This window comes from Fukomys damarensis, unplaced genomic scaffold, assembly GCF_012274545.1.
Source record: "Fukomys damarensis isolate Sample0158 unplaced genomic scaffold, DMR_v1.0_HiC HiC_scaffold_23, whole genome shotgun sequence".
Lineage (NCBI taxonomy): Eukaryota > Metazoa > Chordata > Mammalia > Rodentia > Bathyergidae > Fukomys > Fukomys damarensis.
The window spans coordinates 35,022,885-35,044,232 of NW_022900935.1; the positions used below are offsets into that span (position 1 = coordinate 35,022,885).

Here is a 21,348-nt window from a genome sequence, read left to right on the forward strand (position 1 = left end):
AGTCAGGTTCAGAAGAAATTCTGGGATTCGTGAGCCTAGGGGAGGCACCCATCTGGGAGAGATTTTTCTCCATGACTCTGGTGCCTGCTGATTTTAAACTTTGAAGTCATCACATATCTATATATTTTCAATCTCTGTCTGGAGACAGAATGCATCTCTGAGATTTATTAGACAGGCAGTCTTAGAAAAGATGACTGCTCTTGGAAGCTACTGCTCCCCAGTCTTCCTAGGTAGAAAACCTTAATTTGTCTTTCCAAATTCACTCCACCTCCGAGAATAGCTTTGTGGATGGAAAAGCAATAATAAAAGACCAGACGCAGTCCAGCTTCAAATGACTGGCCTCCTCACTCCACTGTGGTAAATTACAGGTTTCTCTCTGTCTGGCAGCTACTTACATGGCTGGTAAGCTCAACTGAATAACCTGGCCAGCCTTTGGGGCCAAGGTTCTTCTACTCCAACCCACATTTCTCATTTAACTCTACTCATTAGAGGAGGCGGGGGCATGAGTCAGCTGAGCATGTCAATAAGTCACTGAGGAAATGCAAAAATTGACAATAGAGGAATCTTGGCTCCCTCCCTCCCCCATACACAAACTCTCAAGAAAAAAGGTCCTCAGCCTGCTCGCCAGGTCACTTAAATGAGTAGTGACATTTGAGTCCCTCAGAGTAATTAATTTCCCCTGTCTCCAATAGCGCCTCATATTTTTAATGAATTTCCGCAGGTCTTGGATGCTCCAGCCTCCCAGCTCCCCCTCCAGTCCCTTGTTCCCCAAGGTCCCATAACAAATAGCTCCCACTCCTATTTGCCTTGCAAACTCACATAAACTGGAAATGATAAATACATTATCTGAGCTTTTTAACGGACCATTGTTTAATTTTCTATGCTTGTCTGGCTGGGGAAGAGATGAATATTACCTTGTGGAGAATAAGATTTCTATTCCATTTAAGGGGGGTTAGGGGTAATCTATGGCCGAAAAACAACACTCTGTTCATCCTAATAGGCAGTGCTGCTAATTAAAAGTGTTGGAAGGAACATCCATCCACCAGTCTGTGATTCATTCAGCATTATCCCCAGTAAACAAGAAATAGATATTGGAATGAATGCTAGTAATTTGTCAAAAGAATAGGCGTTTTCAATTGTGCCTTCCTGGCTTCTGTATAAAATACATAATTCAGTGCTACCATCATTTAAAAGTTTAGGACCTCCAAATAATAGTACTTGTCTCTTAAGCTCATAAATCTCCAGGTCTGCTTCTTATGTAAAAACATTTATCTTATGTATGGTTTGACTTTATTTTGCACAGTTGAGAATGGTTTCTTTCATCAGGAAAATATACTGAAATGGCACACATTTGAGAAAACAAAGGCAACACCACCATTTCTAAAATCAAACCAAGCTGAGACAATCTATCAGAGGAAGTTAAAATCCAAACAGGAAAACTTAAGGATCCTAATGGCATTTACTAGGTACTTATAGAAAAGAAGCAAGAGAATCAATATTGCCTTTTCATCCACAAATACAATGTATCACAGAGAGAAACCACAGTAAGCACCAACTCTCAATGGCTCTGTAAACCTGCTACCATGTTTTAAACTGAAACCAAAGCACAAAAGCCATCCTGTCCTGAGCACCAAGAGACACCTGTGAGCAATTTATCCAAAGAGAAGATTTTTCTTGCACCAGCAAGACCCAGGCAGACTCAAATATTTATTTACCTTTGTGTTGTGCAAAAGAGTTCTTCGATCATGAAGACTTAGGGCCAGAGTTTTACCACCATGTCTTCTTGAATGCTGAAAACAAACAAAGGATGCTATTAAAAGGGAAACATTAATTATTTCACAGTCTTGTTTTTCTTCTTTCTCTTTTGTTCAAGCAGCATATAGTAACTTCCCACCATATGCCAGGCCCTAAGATTACAGAAATGGATAAAAGAAAACTACCACTAACAAAAATACCAACAAATACAGTCCTTTGTGTTAGACAAGAGGCAATCACTCTTAGGAGGGAGTCAGGACCTGTGTGTGTGTGTGTGTGTGTGTTTCTGTTGCACAAATGTGCATGACACATCTACACATACACAGGAAAGTATGAAATTCTTTAAAGAACATCCTCATATTTGTAATTTGTCTGACTCTCTTAGGAGAGATGAGGAGAGAAGCGAGCACTGGAGAGAATGCCAAGAGTCTTAAAAATGACCACATCCTTTAATCTGCACTTCACCTTCTGGGTTTCTTGTTAAGGAAACAATTGCAAATAGAGACTAATATTTATAATCAGAGATGCTCATCATGGTGTTATTCACAAGAGGGAAACAACCAACAGATGAATGATAAAGTGAACTCTAGAATTTCTGTATAGAATAGTGCTATCCACATGAAAATCTTTTTAAAATTTTTAAGACGTGGAAAATGTATTTTGTGTAATGTAATGCTGACAAAGTTTGAGCTCACCCATGCAGAAGGTGATCTTAGAAAATAACATTAGGTATCTGTGAAACATGATAACTGTGGGTATCTTTATAGGATGATTATAGGTTGTTCTCCTGTTTCTTATGTTTTCTGAATTTTCTAGAAGGTAATGCATTTTTAAAGATAGAAATAAACAGATGTTTCAGCCTCAGTGTCACAATGACTGTGCCACTTCCTACCCCCTATTTAACCGAGGACTCCTGGTTCCATGATTCTTCCTTGATACCCCGTGATGAAGGTCACACTCTGCGCCAGAATTGCCCAATTCCATCTCTTTCTCCCTCTCGCTGCGAGCTCCTGTAGAAAGTTGTCATCCCTTATTTATCTCTGCCCACCAGAGTCCTAACACAAAGACTGGCCCACAGTTGTCAGTTGTCACTCAATGTTTGCTGTAAGGAGCAAGTGAGTGACTCAATAGAGGACTCAATCCTTGGAACCAACCTGACTAAGGTTCGGTCAGGAAATTTTGCTCATTCAAAATCATCAGTGAGGGCTGGGGATTTAGCTCAGTGGTTCTGCCACCTGCCTTGTAAAATAATCAGTGACCATGGAAAGTTAATCCATTTGGATTTACTAATGATAAAAGAAGATGGAAAGCAGAGAGCTAGCAATTTTTCAGAGAAGAAAGTAAAACTGAGTGGGAAAGAAAAGGCCATAGTACAAGCAAAACAAAACACAAAACCTCAACATAAAGGGATATCACAGCCAAGTGATCGTCCTATATTTTCAAGACCAAGAATCTGTTTAAGGCAGAAATATTTATCTAGAAACATCCCATTACAACAACTCAGTCACTTCACATGGTGTGGTATATATATATACCAAGTGGATAACTGTTATTAGTTTTAATCAGCAATGGCTGGTTGATTCTCTGCTCTGCTAAGGGAAAAAAAAAGGCTACAGGATAGATTATTGTCATGTTTTATAGAAATTCAATTTAGTCTACTCATAAAACTAGTGAAATATAGCCAGGATATTAATTTACAGTTATATTTCTCTGGAGCAAGACCTAGTTGTGGGAGTTTGGTAATCTTGGGCAAGTTACTTGACCTCTACAATGCTCCATTCTCTTCTAAACAACAAAAGGAAATAATGACACCATTCTGATAGGGTTACAGTAAAACACAACAGGAGGGAAAGTGTGGCATTTAAAACAGGCTTTTAGAATTGAAGACAAGAATGGAAGTAGAGCTTTCGTAATGGAAAGGGACCAAGAGTTGGAAGGATCGGGGAGGGAGGGGAGGAGAAGGGGAAATCAAAAGAATAAAGATGGGTTATGAACGTGTACGATGACAAATGTAATCATTATATACTGTAAGCCATACTAATAAAAAAAATGAGACTTTTAGTTTCTTTACATCTTGACCTTGAGCTCTTAAACACAGGCCCATCTTCCTTCTTTGTGCCATGCAGTATGCCAAGCACTGCCCACGTTTTATCTCACTTCCTTCTCCTTTCGAGGGACCTTATTTCCCCATATTATAATCTCTTCTGTATTTTTGTAACATTGTTAGTATGGTCTTCTCTTTCCTTTCTTTTTAGTTTAAGTCTTCTCTTTTGTTTTTCTCAGTCAGTCTAGCTAACACGTGTGGATTTTTTGAAGAACCCATTGTCAGAGCTTCATTAATATTCTCTACCATCTTCCTAGTCTCTATTTTGTTTATTTATATGTCCACCCTAAGGATGAAGAAATGAATGCCAATTTTATACGTTTAATGAGTACCCGAGTTTAAGATTCAAGCCCAGGCCACCATTTCTCATCAACTGTCAGACAAGGAAGGCACCAGGTGAGGGTGTGTACCCTGTCTGTGACTCATGACAGTGTCTCTTACAATTATCATGCCACATCTATCTTTGCTATGCTATGGCTTGAACTTTATTCCGTCGTAGTCACACTTAAATGCTCTCCTATTTATTTTCTTATAAACTACTTCAAGCATGAAGTGGAATATAGACATAATTATAACAAAAACCTATGTATTGCCACCCAGGCTGACCAGATATTATCATTCTATTACACATTTGCTTCAGGTCTTTTCTTTTAAAGATAAAACGTTGTGGACATAAGCAAAGTCACCCATGAATTCCTTTCCAATTCCACGAAGATAACTATGCTCCTAAATTTTCATGCATGTTTTTCTGCTTCTAATACATATTTGCACTCATAAACAGTATATACCACTGTTTTACATGGTTTAAAATTTTGTCTAAATGATATTTCAATGGAAGGCATTCATGTGAATGCTTGCTTATTTTGTCCAGTGTTATTTTTTAAATATTAGGCTACATGGATGTAATCAGATTTAATTCTTTCCTTTTAGCATTTAGATAGTATTTTATCATGGCCTTATGTTCTGGTTCAGTCATCCTTGTTAATGGGCATGTGGGTGGTTTCCAAATTGTGTACCCAAATACTGCTGCAGTGAATGGGCGTGTCTTCGTGAGATTTTGCTTTGGGCTCACTGAGCTGCAGGTACATGGTACCTTCAAAACTGTTCAGTGTTGTACATTTCTCTAGAAAGTGATGGTAGCATTTACACTAATCCAGCCTTAGCTCCCATAATTACCAGGATTTCATATTGTCAGACTTCAACGTTTCCAATCTGACAGATGCAAAATATCTCATTGGCTTTTTCTAGGCATTCGTGTACATATGAGTGAGACTGAATATTATTCTGTTTTTTTATTGGTCAGTTAAGTTTTCCTGTGGGCTACTTACTTATCCTTATGCCCCTTACCCCCATGAGCTGTTACAGGAGGACAACAATACTACACAAGGAAAGAGCAAAATGCATGGCATGCCAAGCAGAGGAAACAGTAAAATGGTAAGATGATAATATTTGACCAAGTTTTTTAGGGGTGCACAGGAGTTTGTTATATTTATGTTCTATTCTTATTTGCATGCTTCAGATACCAACCATTTTGCAGTTACGTGTTCCAAACATTTTTCTCAGTCCAAACCTCCTATTTTTACTTCATTTAGAGAGAAATACAATTATACATTTTAATATATCAAAATATTTTAGTAATTGCTTTAAGGTAATTTATTAATTTAATTTAATAATCCTTTCCCTTGGGCTGGCGATTTAGCTCAGCGGTTCGGTGGCCTGCCTTGCAAGCGCAAACACCAGAGTTCAATCCCCACTACCAAAAAAAAATATCCTTTCCCACCCATGGATCATAAAGATTGACATAGAGAACTTTGGTTCCTTCTAATGTTTTTAAAGTTATATCTTTCCTATTCAACCTACTTGAAAGTAATATTCTTTCTATGATATAAGGTCAGGACTGAAAAGATTTTCTGTACAGATATGCATTATGATATTACCATTTATTTCTCAGTCCATCATTTTTTACATTGATCTGCAATGATGTACATCAATGATGTACATCTATGTACAAGATTTCATACCTATTTTGAGGCTCTGCATTTCATTTTGCTTGTCTTATTTTCTACTCATGTGCCAATGCCCACAAAACTTTTATTACTATAATTTTATTTTAAGTGTTTAGAGCTGGGAAGGCCTACCCATCCATCCATTAATCCATCCACACACCTATCCACCATCATTAACCATCCCTAAATATTTATTGAGAGCCTTACTATGCCAAATATGGATTTGATCACTGGTGATTTGATAGTAAACTGAATAGATATCCTTACCCTCGCAAAGCTTACATTCCAGGGGACAAAGACCAACACTAACAAGTGTGTGGTTAAATACAGAGTGTGTAACACGGTAATAAGTGCTGTGGAGAAGCATGACCCTGGGAGAGGCGACCCAACAGGGTTAGCACCCGATACAATATATCAACCAAAAGTCATATGTGACAAAATGACTAAAGATTTAGAGTCTGGAGAAAGGTTAAAAATGCGTGTACTTGGAATCTGACAAGAGTTTAAAACTTTTGGTGAAGAACCTTTAGACCTGTTGGGGTGAAAGGCAACCTGTTCTCCAAGGACCCCGGCAAGTCTGCCGACGATGTTCTACATGTCTGTACACTGCCCTGGATTCATAGGTAGAAACCCTAAACCTGAATGGGGCAGTGTTACAAGGTGGGCACCTCAGAGGTCATTGGGTCATGGGGGGTGAGCATCCTGAACAGGATTAGTGCCCCGATGAAAGAGGCCAATGAACTCCCTCTTTTTCCCTCTTTGTGAGAAGCTGCCACCTGAAAAGAGCTCCTACCAGAGCCTCCTGGTGCTGTTCCCTTTGTCTCAGGCTTCCAACCTACAGAAACATGAGAAGTAAATGTCTGTTGTTTAAGTCACTCAGTCTTTGTAATTCTGTCCTTGCTGTGTGAACTGCCCAAGACACGCTTCTAGCGATCTAGAAGGAAAGGTCTGTGCACACTCATTTGGTCTGGTCCTTTACTGGAGCCTTCATTGTTCATGGTGCAGGTATTAGAATAGCACGAGACAGCAGTTTGGCACCTGAGTGGATCTGCAAAGTAAGAGAAGCTCCTGCCTCTGGAGACCTGGGGAGAAGCTCAGAGCTCTCCACTGCTCCCAGGTTGTAGGGATTTTACCACCTCTCTGTAGGTGTCCCACTGTTAAAATTCAGTGAACACTGTTTTCCTATCTATGCAATTCATGAAGTAAAGAGGTCATTAGATAGTTGTTTTTTAAGAGTTTGTTCTACGCCAGTTTTTACATCTTAAGTGGCTGTTACCACTACTCTTTACAAGAATTGTATATATTTCTTTCTTAGTAACACAATGGGTTCTGTATGACTCTGGACACATTATTTCTTCTTTCTGAACTTTAGCTTCCTCCGCTTTAAAATGATAGATAACTCACTGCAGGTTTGTTGTGACACTTAGTACTATATGGAAAGACCTTCGTATGATGACTGGTATGTGATAGGCATAAAATAAATGACAGGCAGTAGAATTAGGCTTCTTAGTCAAATAATTCTAGGTATTTTCCAAAGACCTCTAAGCCTCGTCCATGCTCTGGTACCTGAATGATCTCGGGGCCTGTTTCTGCCTAAGCTGTATGGAGTATGAGTGTAGGAATTAAGACCACAGGTACCACTTTGGCCACAGAACCTTATTATCATCGGCGCAACAGGAGGGCCTGTGTGCCTGTGAGAGCCAGCACATGTAAACACCATCGTTGTGCCAGCGTTATTTCCTCTGCATATGCCCCAAAACTTTACAGCCAACGATCTAGTCTTTCATTCAAAAAATTCTTCTTAACCCTTCTTATATTCCAGATGCATTTTCTAGACCTTGATAGCACAATGGTGCTGAGAGTCACATGAGGACAGCAGATAAGACAAGGATAGAGCTCACTACTAGTTCTCATTAGTAGTGAGCTCCATCCACACCGGAAGGAAGTTCGGATAATTCAAAATCCAATTAAAAACGAGGAAATAAACACATCTTTGGCACAATTGCCCTATTCACTCCAATGACTGTCAGCCGCCCCACATTTCTATTCTTGTGTCTCCCTCTTGCAATGGCCCGGTGTCCATTGTCATTAATATTTGTCCCTCTGCACTACTCTTACAATTGGTCTTAGTCTTGGACTACGGCCTTCTTCAGCTGTAACTTCCAAAGGTTCTATAGACACAGCTCACTCCATTCTCCAGAAACGCTCATTCTAGGTACCTCGGTCTGTTCCTGAGAGTTCCATCCCACCCTGTAATCCACGCGAGGCAGCCTGTATGTTGGATGAATTCTGGGTGAAAATTATGCTGCCCCAAGACCCGACAGGGCTGGATGCACCCTGGAGGCGCAAGCCCCAGCACAGGGCTGCCTGCCATGTGTGTCCGATGGCTGAAAAAAAATTAAGGGCAGCGGGGCAGAAAGCATATCTGCTGACAGCACACTTACATAAGCTTGCACTGAAGGTTGTAAAACACCCTTGGCGGAGCACACCAGTAAATTGTCCCACTAATTAGTTTATTATTTCATTTGAGAGATCAAATACATAAATAAAATTAATAAACCCTGCAAAATAAGTGCAGCCCTGGAAATAAAAGTATTTCTCAGGTCATTGCCTTAAACACACATATTACATGCTAGAATAATGTTAACACAAGAAAAGCAAATCGTGCTCTGCCTCACTGACTGGAAGTTACCAGCTGCAGCTGGGGCGGGGGGAGCCCTGGGATGGGTCAGAAAATAGGAATAGCGTGTGCAGTGTGGCCTTGAACTAGTCCATTTCCTCCCCCACCCCTACCAGTGTGCTTATTTACTCATGAGCAAAATACAGTGGTTGGACTATTTCTGAGATTTTCACCAGCTATGAAATTTCATGATTATGAGAGTCCATTGAAAACCAAAGCTGGATTATTATGAACTCAGTCAGTAAAGAATGCATAATGAAATTGAAATGAAATCTGAGAATCCATTATACGATTTCAGCTTGGTTATAAGAATGCAGAGCGATCTTAGATAACATCTAACACAACACCTGCCTTATAAATGAGGCAAAAAAAGGGGTAGAGTTTGCATTCATGAGGGCCCTCTGATACACCAAGAACTGCGCTAAGCGCATTCACACTTCAACCCCAAGACAGATAAAATGTGTCCAGAACCAAAGTCCTGAACGAGATTTTGTACTTCCTGGGAGAAGGCTTCCCCACTGAGCTAAGCTTAATCATCTAGGCCTTCACTGGGACCCCAGGCAGAGCTACTGCATTGCAGAGAGGCACCATGCAAGCAGGGCCTTGTGTCCCACCTCCTGTCTACAGCACCCACACAAGCACAGGCCACAGAAGAAGGCATGCAGTTGAGGTGGAGTGAAGTCTAGGTGCCTGCTCTGAGGGGTCAAACGACAGGCTGTGTGACAGGTGCTCCCTTCACACTGAAGTATTCATTTCCTGGAGGCCAGAGGGTGGACCTTGCCAGCTTGTTTTGGGTACTGGCACGGCTGCTGGCACCTAGTGCAGGACTCAAAGTCTGGCCTCCTGGCACGCTGCAGGCACCTCCAGTTCAGAGCTTGCCGTGGGCACAGCTGAGGCCTCTGTTGCCACTGCCTCACTGTGTCACTGTCCTCAGGCTGATCCTGACTCCTCCACTTCCCAGGGACCTTCCTGACTTGTAAATGTTTCCAAAGTTGGCTTCCAAGGAAAATGGGCTTGCAGTGCCACGAACTAAAATACGAACATACAATTCAACACAGGGAAAGAAATACTAGGAAACAATCCTGCGTTTGTCTAGAATTAAAAAAAAAGAAAACAGAAAAACCTGAAACAATCATTCCTCAAAATGAGATTTCTGGCCTTGAAGACTCTGGGTAAAAATCAGATGCTGGCAATGAAATGGACTCATCCTGTTCAAGACGGCTCCTCAGTAGGGGAGTCTGAATTCTGAAGAGCAGTTAAGGGAGGAAGGCAGCTTGCTGCAGTGGCACAGGAAGGCTGTTGTCAGCTGCTGCCTCTCTCTGTGCAACCCTGGCTGTGGTCATGAACTTCAGCAGTCTGTTTCTCTATAACATGGGGATGATGCCTGTCTTGCATGATAGCAGTGTTCTCCACCACTCACCTTGGCTCAGATGTGGTGAAATGAGTCTTTCTCTAGAATTTTCCCAAAACTTGAATGTCACAACTCTGCAGGAACATGATTTCACCTCAAGAGTTGCTGAATCTCTTTTGCAGTTCTTGGTTTGCCCCTGAACTCGATCAGAGGGACAGTTCAGTGGTTTCTGATACGGGACAATGAGGAAAGCAAGGTCCTGGCAAAAGTTAGCCTTAGGAATGGAAAGAACGCTAAGTCTCCAGGGCGGCTGTAAAACTGAAATACTCTGAGGTCTGGAGACTACCTGTCTCTCAAGTGGCAGAACCCACAGCTAAAGCCCTGGAGGGAACACGGATTTCTGCCTGCTCAGGGTTTTGTATTTAATGTGCTCTTCCCTCCCTCCTCTGGTTTGAATAAAGGGAAACATGTGATAGCCTAAAAACCCCTGTCTAGCAATTGTTTATTTCCCTCATTTGTTTGCTGTATAAACATGTAGGGCAGTGAACAGCCACTCTTTAAAATGTCGTACAAAGTATGAAGAGGGAGCACAGTGGAAAGAACACAGTGTTGGGAGCAGACCTGGGGCAGAGACAGAGATGCTTCCTAAGGAGCGACAGTCGAGCTGAGTGCATCTAGGCCCCTAGATGAGAAAGAGACGGTGCCATGAGATGTGCCAGGGAAGAGTGTGCTTGACGTGGGGACGCAAACTCAGGTGACTACCCCAGGCACCAGAGGACTCGGTGTCTCTACAAGTCTTCCATCGGAAGTGCAGTAGCTTCGGAGGAGCACCTGATCCCCGTGCCTGACTCTCCCACCGGCATTCCACATCCATTCTCCTTCCGGCCCCACGCTTGCAGATATAATTTTTTTTTTAATTTGTTTTTTTGCTTTTTGAGACAGGGTCTCACTGTGTAGTTGAGACTGACTTGGAATTCACGATGTAGCCCAGGCTGGTCTCGAACTCACAGGGATCCTCCTGCCTCAGCCTCCGGAGTGCTGGGATTACAGGCGTGCGCCACCACACCCAGCTCTGCCGATATTTAACATCATTTTGTGATTTAGATTTCCAGCTTTGATACTGACCTCAAAGCTCCTAAGGAACTATCTTTATGTTTTAAAGGTGGGAAAATAGTAGCACAGAGAGATGTGTCCAAAGTTATACATCATAAGAAGCCACTATGAGAGCCAGACTTCTGACTTCAGGTGGTTCTTTTCCTGCTATATATCATAACCCAGACAGATGGGAATACATTGTTCTTGTGTCTCCCTACACTACACACTACTCTGCTCTGCTCATTACATATTTTGAATTATCTATAGTACTAAAATTTGAATGTCTTACCTTCCCAATATTTCGCACTTTATGCTTTTTATTTTTTAATCACAACACTGCTCAATGTTGAGTAATAGACATACTAAGATATATCCCTGGATGTTTAAACCACAACTGCAAGGATGAATTTATATTATTTTATACTACCTGTGATTAAGCCTTATTAATACTGAACCATTCTGAGATGTTACCTACAATTTTTGAAATAGTTTAATTGTATTTATTTTTTATTTTTTTCATTGAGTTTATTGGTACTTTTTAGGAATACAGTACAGTTACAAGTTTAATTAAAATAGGAACTGAGAGGGATCATAGGATAATTTAAATTTGGGCTAAATTCTCAAAGGTCAATTGGTAATGTTCATATAATTCAAGGAAGTTGATTAAATGGGGCAAAACAAAATTCACAAGAAAATGTTAAGAGTCCACAAGAAGGCAGTGTGGGTGTTATGGCTGTGTCTGGATGTCCCTCCAAAGCCTCATGCAGTCCTAGGTGGGGCTTTTTCAGAGGTGGCTGGATCTAGAGTGTGTGGGGCTGGAACTGATTCATGGTGTAATGGTAGATTCCACTAGGATTAAGGGTGTGAGTGCTACTCACCCTAAGTAGCATGGTTAAAATAAAAGGGACAGAAAGATGTAAAAGTCCCTTGTTGCTTTTGCTACCTTGTGGGCATTGTGAACTGTTTCTCCTCTGCAATGCCCTTCTGACTCAGAGCCAGCCGATTATGGGCTAAAACTTCTGCAAACTGTGAGCTAAATAAACCTCTCCCCTTTAACTTTAGGTTTCGGGTATTTTGTCTCAGCAACAAGAGAAAAGGAACTAATACAATGGGGTAGTGGAAACTGTCCTCTTTTGAAATGAAATAGATTTGTTTCACCTCTTCATCTTATGACCTACAATAAGCCCTTTTGATTCTATAAAAGGATAATGTTGCAAATAGGGAAGGGTGAAGCAGGTCAAGGTAGGGTAGGGGAATGGGGAAAAAACAAGAACCAAGATACGTCGTGTACAAGTATGAGATTCCTATGATGCATGTAACTGCATTGTTTGCTTTAAATGTACCAATAAACTTAATGGGGAAAAAAGGGGATAATGTTCTGGGAGTAAATGTAAGAGTAGAGATTTGTGAGGGTTTGGTACATGTAACTGTTTAGTAATATATTATCCATCCTCTGAGTCACTGCCTCCACATCTTTAGTTGATTGGCAAAATATTTTTGTGGAAATAAAGATGTAGGCAAAATAAATAATTGCTTTTTAAAAACTCAACTTGCCCTAGTGCACTTAGAAATTAAGCCATATAAATGCACCCAGACAACTCCGAGGCTTATAATTTTTGAGCTATGACTCTAGAAATTTGGATTCCTGGACCCATGCATATTTATTTTTCTTTTCCAACACAGGCATTATCTAGGTAAATTTTTCCTTTTATATTACTTCAAATACTATGTGAAAATTTACAAACTTTAAGTCTGTGTAAACTCCATGCCATAAACCTAAGACACAGGTTTGAATGGAAATTTGGTAACACATAACAAAAAGCTTAACTTTTGTTTAAATCTGTGTCCCACCTTTAAGAAAATTTATCCTAAGTAACTAAGAACAAGTCCAAAGGTTCAGCAAGAAAGATGTTGATGCATGTTGTAACTGTAGATATTAGCAGTAAAAAGATAAAATAATAGTGTTCTAGATAAATAAATTTTGGTATATAGATATTATGAAGTCATTAAAATGATAATGAAGAAGAATATTTGCCAGCATCAAAATATATTCTTAATATTCTGAGTGGATAAAAGCATAGCATAGTTAAATGAAATAAACTAACAGACATTTCTCAGACAAGGAAGTCAAAGCAGCAAATAAACATATGAAAAAAAGTTCAGCATCACTGTCATTTGAGAGATGCAGATGAAAACAACACTGAGGTTCTACCTCACCCCAGAAAGAATGGCTGCTATCAAGAAAACCAATAACAAATGCTGGCAGGGATGTGGGAAGATAGAAACCCTTCTCCATTGTTGGTGGGAGTGCAGACTGGTGTAACCATTGTGGAAGTCAATATGGAGATTCCTCAAACAACTGGGATTGGAAGTCCCATTTGAACCAGTATTCCTCTGCTGGGGAAATTCCCAAAAGAATTAAAATAATCACACCACAGTGATACATGCTCACCCATGTTTATAGCAGCACAGTTTGTAATAGCTAAACCTTGGAAATAGCCCAATTGCCCATCGGTTGGAAACTGGATAAAGAAGATGTGGTTTTTCTATAAAATGGAATACTACTCAGCCATAAAGAAGGAGAAACTAGAGAAACATATAGTTAAGTGGATGCTCATTAAGGCCATACTCAAGTGAAATAAATAGGATGCACATGTGTAAATACTGAATCGTTTCTCTGGTGTGAAAGACCAAATGTGTAAATAAGTATTAAAATGTATAATTGAAATAGGAAGAAAATGTCTAAAGGAATAGAGGATGTAGGAGGGATAAGGGAAAGGAATGATGGGAAAAGAAAAAAATATGAGAAAAGGGAAAGCATGGAAACAAAGTCTTTATTTGTAAATAGGGAAGTGTGGAGGGGGTGAAGGGAGGGCAGGGGAATGGGGAAAATATAAGAACCAAGATACACAACATGTAAAGGTATAAGATCTCAATGGTGAATGTAACTGTATTGTATTACTAAAATGTACCAGTAAACTTAATGGGAAAGAAAAGCACAGTAAAATATATAATATGAGCCTAGTCTTATAAAAAGTACTTCAGTATATAAGAAAAAGATTAAAGAAAATACATCAAATATTATGAATGGTTGTCACAGAATTACAGGAGATTTAAAAATTTATTATCTTATTTGCATTTATTTCTATTTAATACAATTTCCACCATAAACATTTGTTTTTATTTCAGAGGATCCTGTCCCTTTCAAATTAATGTTAAACCCATGCCATTAACAAACAAACAAAATTCTGGAGAAGTATATTTATGTATAAATATTTGACAAATGCTATGTATTTATTTTCTAAAAATTTATGTAAATTAATCAGAAAAATATTTTGACACTTGAACAGATAAATGAGGTAAGGACTTTAATAAATGTTTAATACAATGAATAAGTAAACATGGAAATGATCAAGTTTAGAAGCAACAAATACAGGAATATTAATAAAGCTTATGATTTTTTAAACCTTTTAAACTAGTATAGTTTCACTAAAAAGATACAAGTACTTAATATTTTGTGCTGGCAAGGAAATAAATAGGAAACAGTACAATGCTTTTAAAAATAGATGAGCAACATGTGTCAGCAGACTTAAATTTTGCAACTTTAGACTGCGTAAAGATTTCACTTTGGTGAAGTTTTGACTAAGGAAATCTCTAAAAGTATATTATGTGTGAAAATTGTACAGTGTACCATTACTTATGACAGGATAATTTGAAACAATTTAAATGTCTGTTTGTAGGGGAGATAGTAACATTATCAGTACAGAATAGTATATGGCTGCCTAAGCAATATTTAAAAATGCTACCCTGTAAAATGAAATATGTATTTCTTTTAAATGAACAAGCATAGCTTGAAACAAATATGTGCATGCAAACCCCACCACACACAAGCTCAGAAACTGAAGTAGATGGCCAGAAAATACACCAAGAATTTTCAAAGGTGTTATTGTTGAGCTATGGAGTTGACTTTTTCTTTTGGTTCTTTTTTTCTGTTATTTTAAATGTGTGTGTATGCTTGTGTAGTGTGCTTCTGTGTGCATTGTGTATACTTTTCAAGTACCCTTTAATAATTTGGGTTAATTTTTAATGTGGAAAATTTCCTCTATACAATAAAAAGAGAAAAGCTCTTTATCTTGCAGCCTTCAGAGCAGCTAGAGGAGCTGGAATTCAACACAGACACAGTTGGAGTATTTCTAAGTTAAGAAAGTTGCTAGAGGAAAAAAAAATAGCGAGAGCAGTTAAAGGTAGTTTGCAATCAATTTACAGCTTGGTAGGTATCTTAAATCAATTTTATGAGGAGCATATTCAACTGCAGAAAGCCACGCAAAGAAATAGGAAGACAGATGATATTTCTTTATCTTTCAAATGTGTGCTCGGGGAAACAGGAGGATGGCGACCATAATGAAGAGAAAAGACATTAGAATAGAATACCAAAGCAGGCATGCATACTCTAATTTATCGCTGTTCTTCCCTCAACTAATTTAGATTTGTAAAGCATATCGAGACTGTATGTATGGGACCAAGGAAGTTGGAAGTGGCCACTGAGCTTTGTAAAAAAAAGAGGCCCTGGCTTGGATACTTGTCTCTTGCACAACATGCCCTGGGAGGGGCGGGTGTCTGTGGGCTTCTATCCTCAGCCTTGATCAGAGCGTGGCCCCAGTAAAATCCCCATTTTTCTGAAATCTCCCCATGTCAGGAAACAACAACTCCATTCTGCAAGTTACCTAGGCCATCCGGAGTCATCCTCGACACTGATCACCCTCCCTACACTCTAGTTTTGGTTTATGAGTATATCACACTGGCTCTGCCCCGAAAAATATCTTCAGGTCCAATAATTTCTCACCATTTCACTTCTGTCACCTTCTTCTCACTGTGATTATTGCAATAGTGTGCTGAGTGGCTCCCTGCAATTTATCATCCTCATTCAGTGTTTTTCAAGAAAGCAGCCATGGTACTTCTTTAAAAAAAAAAAAAAAGTGAACACAGTCAAGAAATGGAAACAACATTAAGCACCCACCCAACGATCAATGAATAAGACAGATATGGCACATACACACCAGAGAATACCATTCACCCATGAAAAGCATGGAATCCTGCCACTGGCAATCGCATGGGCAGAATTGAAGATGGTCAAGTGAAGGGAAATAAGCCAGGCACAGAAAGACAATTAAGTAGCACTTGATGTCACTCACGAGTGCAATCTAAGAGGTGGCCCTCGTAAGAGTTGAGAGTAGAATACTGGTGACTGGAGAGACTGGAGAGGAGCAGATCACGACAGGTCAGTTAATGGTTACTAAGTCATGGCGAGCCAGGAGTGGGAGCTCTGGCGTGCTACTGCGTGTAGAGCAGCCATGCTTAATAATGTACTGCACATTTCAAACAACTACAGGGAAGAATTATGAATGTCTTCATCATAAAGAATTGATAGATGATGGAGGAGCAAGACAAGCTTAACCTACTTAAACTTACACAATGTACACCTACATTTAAACCTTTCACTCCATTATGGTGCTTACTTTTTGCATTTTTATATAGCAGTTAAAGTGGTTTTAGAAAAAAGTGAAAAGAGAGAGAATACAAAGGAGGGGGTGTAGTTATTTTTGCCTTACTCAGTATTAGAGCCAACGCCCTTATTGTGGCCAGAAAGCTCCGACCTTAGCGGGCTTCCTCTTGTTCCTCATACTTCCTATCGCCAAAGCCCTTGCTGTTCCCGCAGCAGCTGGGCAGCCTTCCTGTTTGTACTGGGGCCCTTGCAAAGGCTGTTCTCCTAGTTCAGAAATGTTTCTTCCACACGTTGTGTGGTTTGCTTCACCACAGCTGTTAGCTCTTTGTTAAAAGGATCTTCTGGGGATATAGGACCTTCCCTGACTCCACTGTGTAAGAGTGAAGCCCCGCCTGTCCAGGGCGTCTGCCCCCCACAACTCCAAGGAGTGGAAGTCATAGCACAGGCAATGTGAACGGTGCCCTTGTAGTTGGGCAGGGTGGCGACTGCGTTGTTGTACGTCTGAGCCCTCTGTTTCCATCTCTTCTGCTATTCCTTTTCACCGTACTTAATACTACCTGACACATTTAAAGATAATTGCTTATCATCTCTCTCATCCCTACTACAACGAAAGCTTCACCAGAGCGGTGATTTTGTCGGTTTTGTTTACTGCTACATCTCCAGAGATCTGCACCTGTTTTCAATAGATGTTTAGTAACTATTACGAGTGAAGGCAGGAATCACAACGGCGGGATTGTGTCAGCCAATGTGGCGTTTAGCTGCCTAAGATTATTAGGCATTTGAGACATGGCTAGCGCAAGGGAGATGCCGAAGTTTTTACTTTTTTTATTTTAATTAACAGAAATTTAAAATTAGAAGTGGAAGCAGTGTTTTTTTTTTCCAGTAAGCTCAACTTTATTGATTTTATAGGACTACATTTCACTTTAACCGCTGCATCGTGTAAGATATTGTTTAAATTAAATGCTTTTCACTTTCTTAATGTGGATATGAAGTAACTTAAGATTGCATGTGTGGTTTACATTATACTTCTATTCAACAACACTGACCTGGTTTCTCTATCTGTAAAAGAACAGTAATGGTTCTTCCCTCCTGGGGTGTCTTCAGGCTTAAGTGAAGTAAAACAGGCAGAGCACTTAGTGTAGGACCTAGTACATCCTAAACGTTCAGCAAATGTTAGCTGCTGTTGGATTATTCTTACTGTTATTGTTGAATACAGGGTACACTCTGTACATATAATAGGGACTAGTCTTCGCCTGTGAGCTGAGGAATAGCATAATTTTGAAATGCACACCATCTAAATTCAGAGGAATGGGTTCTTCGTAGGGGCTGTTTGGCAGGAAATGTGGTGGTCACATCACTCTCAAAGGCAGAGCTGGAGCTCAAACCTGGGTCTCTCTGCCCCAAAACCTGTGCTCTAAACATCCTAGGACTTTGCCTTCTAACAAACCTTTAACAACTGAAGTGAAGTTTGGACACAAGGAGAATCTTCAGATCCTAAAAACGAGTGCATTTAATCAGAGTCAAGAAACTTTGAAAATTGATCTATTATCTCTTAAACGCCATGTCTAAAGAGTCCTAAAGGATTCTTCGTAGTATTTGGTGGGCATGGATAATTTTAAAAATTCCTTCTATATTTTATTATTGTAAACACTGGCATATGCATACCCTAAATTATTTGGATGGGCATATACCAAATGGCCAAAGCTTTTGTGACATATTTGCAGTTACACTGGTGCCAGGAATTACCTGGAGACACTGAAATGCTGAATGTTTAATCCCATGACCCTCAGGCCAGGTCCCAAACATCACAGGAGGCATGTTAAACGTCTACAAGGTTTCTGTTTTGTAGTTTTACTTTCAAAGGGTCAGTGAACAAGACTTGGCCAACTCAATCCCTTCTCAGTGTAAACAGAGCTAAGAGAGGAAGATGAAGAGACTGGAATTAAAACTTTTGAGGATTTTGGCTCTTATTTTTTCCCCAGTCCCCTGACCTCCCTTCAATCCCTCCTCCCTCCTTATTTACAAAAACTTTGTTTCCATTTTTTTCCTTTCTTCACAGTTTTCCTTTCCCCTACCCCTCTCACCTCCCCCTACCTCTTTGAACTTTTCTTCCTATTTCACATTATCAGTTATTCATTGTGATCCTTATAAGAACCAAGATATATCATATAAAGGTATAAGTTCCCAATGATGAATGTAATTGTATTGTATTGTATAACTACTCTGTACCAATAAACAATGAAAAAAAAACCTTTTAAGGATTTAATGCAGTTTTAGTCAAATATTTTGAACTGTTCTGAAACACATATTACATCCTAGACACTGATCCACACTACAGTATTATTATGATTTCCTACAGCAGAATTAATATATATATATACATACATATATATATATATTCATTTAAGCTGTCATTAACATATTTTACATGATAACTTACCATTTTGCAAATATTCCTTACAGGACTCTGTGTTTCATCAAATTATCCAGATGCCATCCCCTCCCAGCATGGTAATGTCCTTACCATACTGCTGTACCTGGAGGGACCATTCTAATTGACTTCACAGTGTACTGGAGGGTTAAATTAATTTGTGTGAGCCTCACCACTGGACAGCTGCCCAGCACCATATAGAAGCAGCTGTTTGATGCAATAAACCAAGAATCACATTTTGTTGCCACAGAAATAAAATTTTAACAACATCACCCATTTCTACACAGGCAAAATACAAGATATGATTTCTGTATGAGATGATGGTGATAGAAGACTCCTCAGAGAAAAAGTGTCATTTTATAAGTCAAGACCACACTATTTAAGTGCAACACGGCATGGAAATATATTTAATAGGATTTGGCTACAGGCAAAAAGTCTGAAAAGTAGTAGACGAATTTGAACATGCTGGTGAAGAATATGGTGAGTTTACTAGAATTGAAATTCTTAAGACAATCTTTGGCTCCTCACAAAACAAAGCAAGACAAAACACTCCTCGCAAGTGTACCTTTGTTTGTATCCTCATTATGATAACAGCACAATAACCCTAGAACCACGGAGGAGATACAAAATGCATCCTTATATGTATTTTACAATTCAGTTCCACTGAAATGGTTTTTATTCAGCACATACTAAATGACTGGCATTTCACTAGGTCCTTTGAAATTCCTACTTATTAGTAATAATAGATAGCCATAGCACTTCTCATTGGGGGCACTGCTTTTATAATTCTGCAAAAATGATAGAAGGTAGGGATGATGCTCCCAACAAACGTGACTCAAGTGCTTAGAACACAGTGTTCATCTGAATCATTTTTCACCATTGGGGAAGGAAAATGAGGAAACCTGGACCCCTGGACACTGATGTGGAGCCCAGCCCCCATTCAGCACTGGTTAGAAACCCCAGGACTAGCATGTGAGGCAGAGAAATAGACACTTCCTGTTGAAGCTACCATTACTTGGTACCTTTTAAAGACATGAGTCAATCATCTATATATCAGCTAATATTAATCTTGTACAAAATTACAATGTGGGTGATGGGGAAAAAGGGAAATCCTTATTTTCAGGTAGAGATAATAGATAACAGTATTGTTGTTGGGTAAGTATTGAAAAAAAAAGAAAAACACAGAACAACATAAAAATCCCATTGTTCAATTAAAATAAGACCTAAAGGAGACTGTAAAATATATATAAGTGGCTGCAGAATGCAAGCAGGAAGGGACCTAGTCATTAAATCCTGAACATGTCACATAATGTAAAAGGTAGGACATGAAGGAATGTCTCCGGGGAGAAGACAAATCCAAATATATGGCAGGTGTAAAGCAAATATTGAGAAAATGTAGTCACATTTCATCCTGACATGTGTGTTCTGGGTGGGTAGTGGAGTCCTGGCCTTGGGGTTCCTGCCTTGTCCCCGGCCCCTTCCTCTTTGGCATTGTTCCTCTGCTCGGCTTCCTGGACTCACTGAAAACCAAGCCACATCGCTCCACCATATGATTTTGCTGTGATATTTCTGCCTTGGAGCCAGACAACCTTAGGCTGAATACTCTTAAAAACATGAGCCAAATAAAACCTCTCCTTCTTAGAGGTGTGAATGTCTGATACTGTCAAGTATCAGAATGCCAGTGTCAAGAAGGCTGGCTACAGAGAATAATTTTGAGAAATCCATGTGCCGTGTGCTGTCCAGGGTGCTGAACAACATAGCTATTCTCTACTTAAAATCTGAAAGGGGATTATAAAGTCTATTGAGCCCATGTAACCTAAACTAACCTAAGTTATATCAAATCACAGGAGGAGTGATGCTACCTTAGTGCATGAGCTATGGAAGATGCTAGGGAAGTTGTCCAGGAGAGGTCCTATGTCCACTGGAACTAACTCCACTGGAGTTACCTGGATGAGCAAGGCAGGCAGACAGGGTATATGGCCTGTGAAGAGGTGTGAGGGCCTACTGCCGTGGGTGATGAGAAAACAGTGAGTAATCTGATGGGTCGACAGGCAAGATCATCAGGTACCTGGGGGTCACATGAAGGAGTTGGGGCTTCCAATGAATAGCAACTCACTAAAAAGTTAGTTTACTAGAAATTTAATTCTAATTTTTAGACTTCAGATTGCTTACTGATTCAGACTCTTTAATGGTCATGCACCTCCTGAATCTCAATCAAAGGTAAATAAATGGCCTGAAGACCAAAGCTAGCCCAAGGGTCAACCTCACAATGGTTACCTTTCTGAATGGTAGCATTTTAATGATTATAATAATAGCTGCTTATTTGATTTTACTCCTTTGCTACAATGCATAAAAATACTTATTATCTAAACCTTTAAGATTTTTTTCTGATTACTGGTATATATATATATATATATATATAT

The 21,348-nt window shown here is 39.6% G+C and overlaps 1 protein-coding gene across 10 annotated transcripts in view; it reads right to left on the minus strand.

Annotated features, from left to right (window-relative positions):
• Positions 1-21,348, minus strand: part of Dab1 (DAB adaptor protein 1) — a 768,539-nt gene that overhangs the window by 572,483 nt on the left and 174,708 nt on the right. For all 10 annotated transcript variants that reach the window (XM_010603631.1, XM_010603632.1, XM_010603629.1 and 7 more), the window contains exon 2: positions 1,716-1,790. The gene's annotated coding sequence lies outside the window, so the exon portion shown is untranslated. The remainder of the gene's footprint in view (positions 1-1,715; positions 1,791-21,348) is intronic.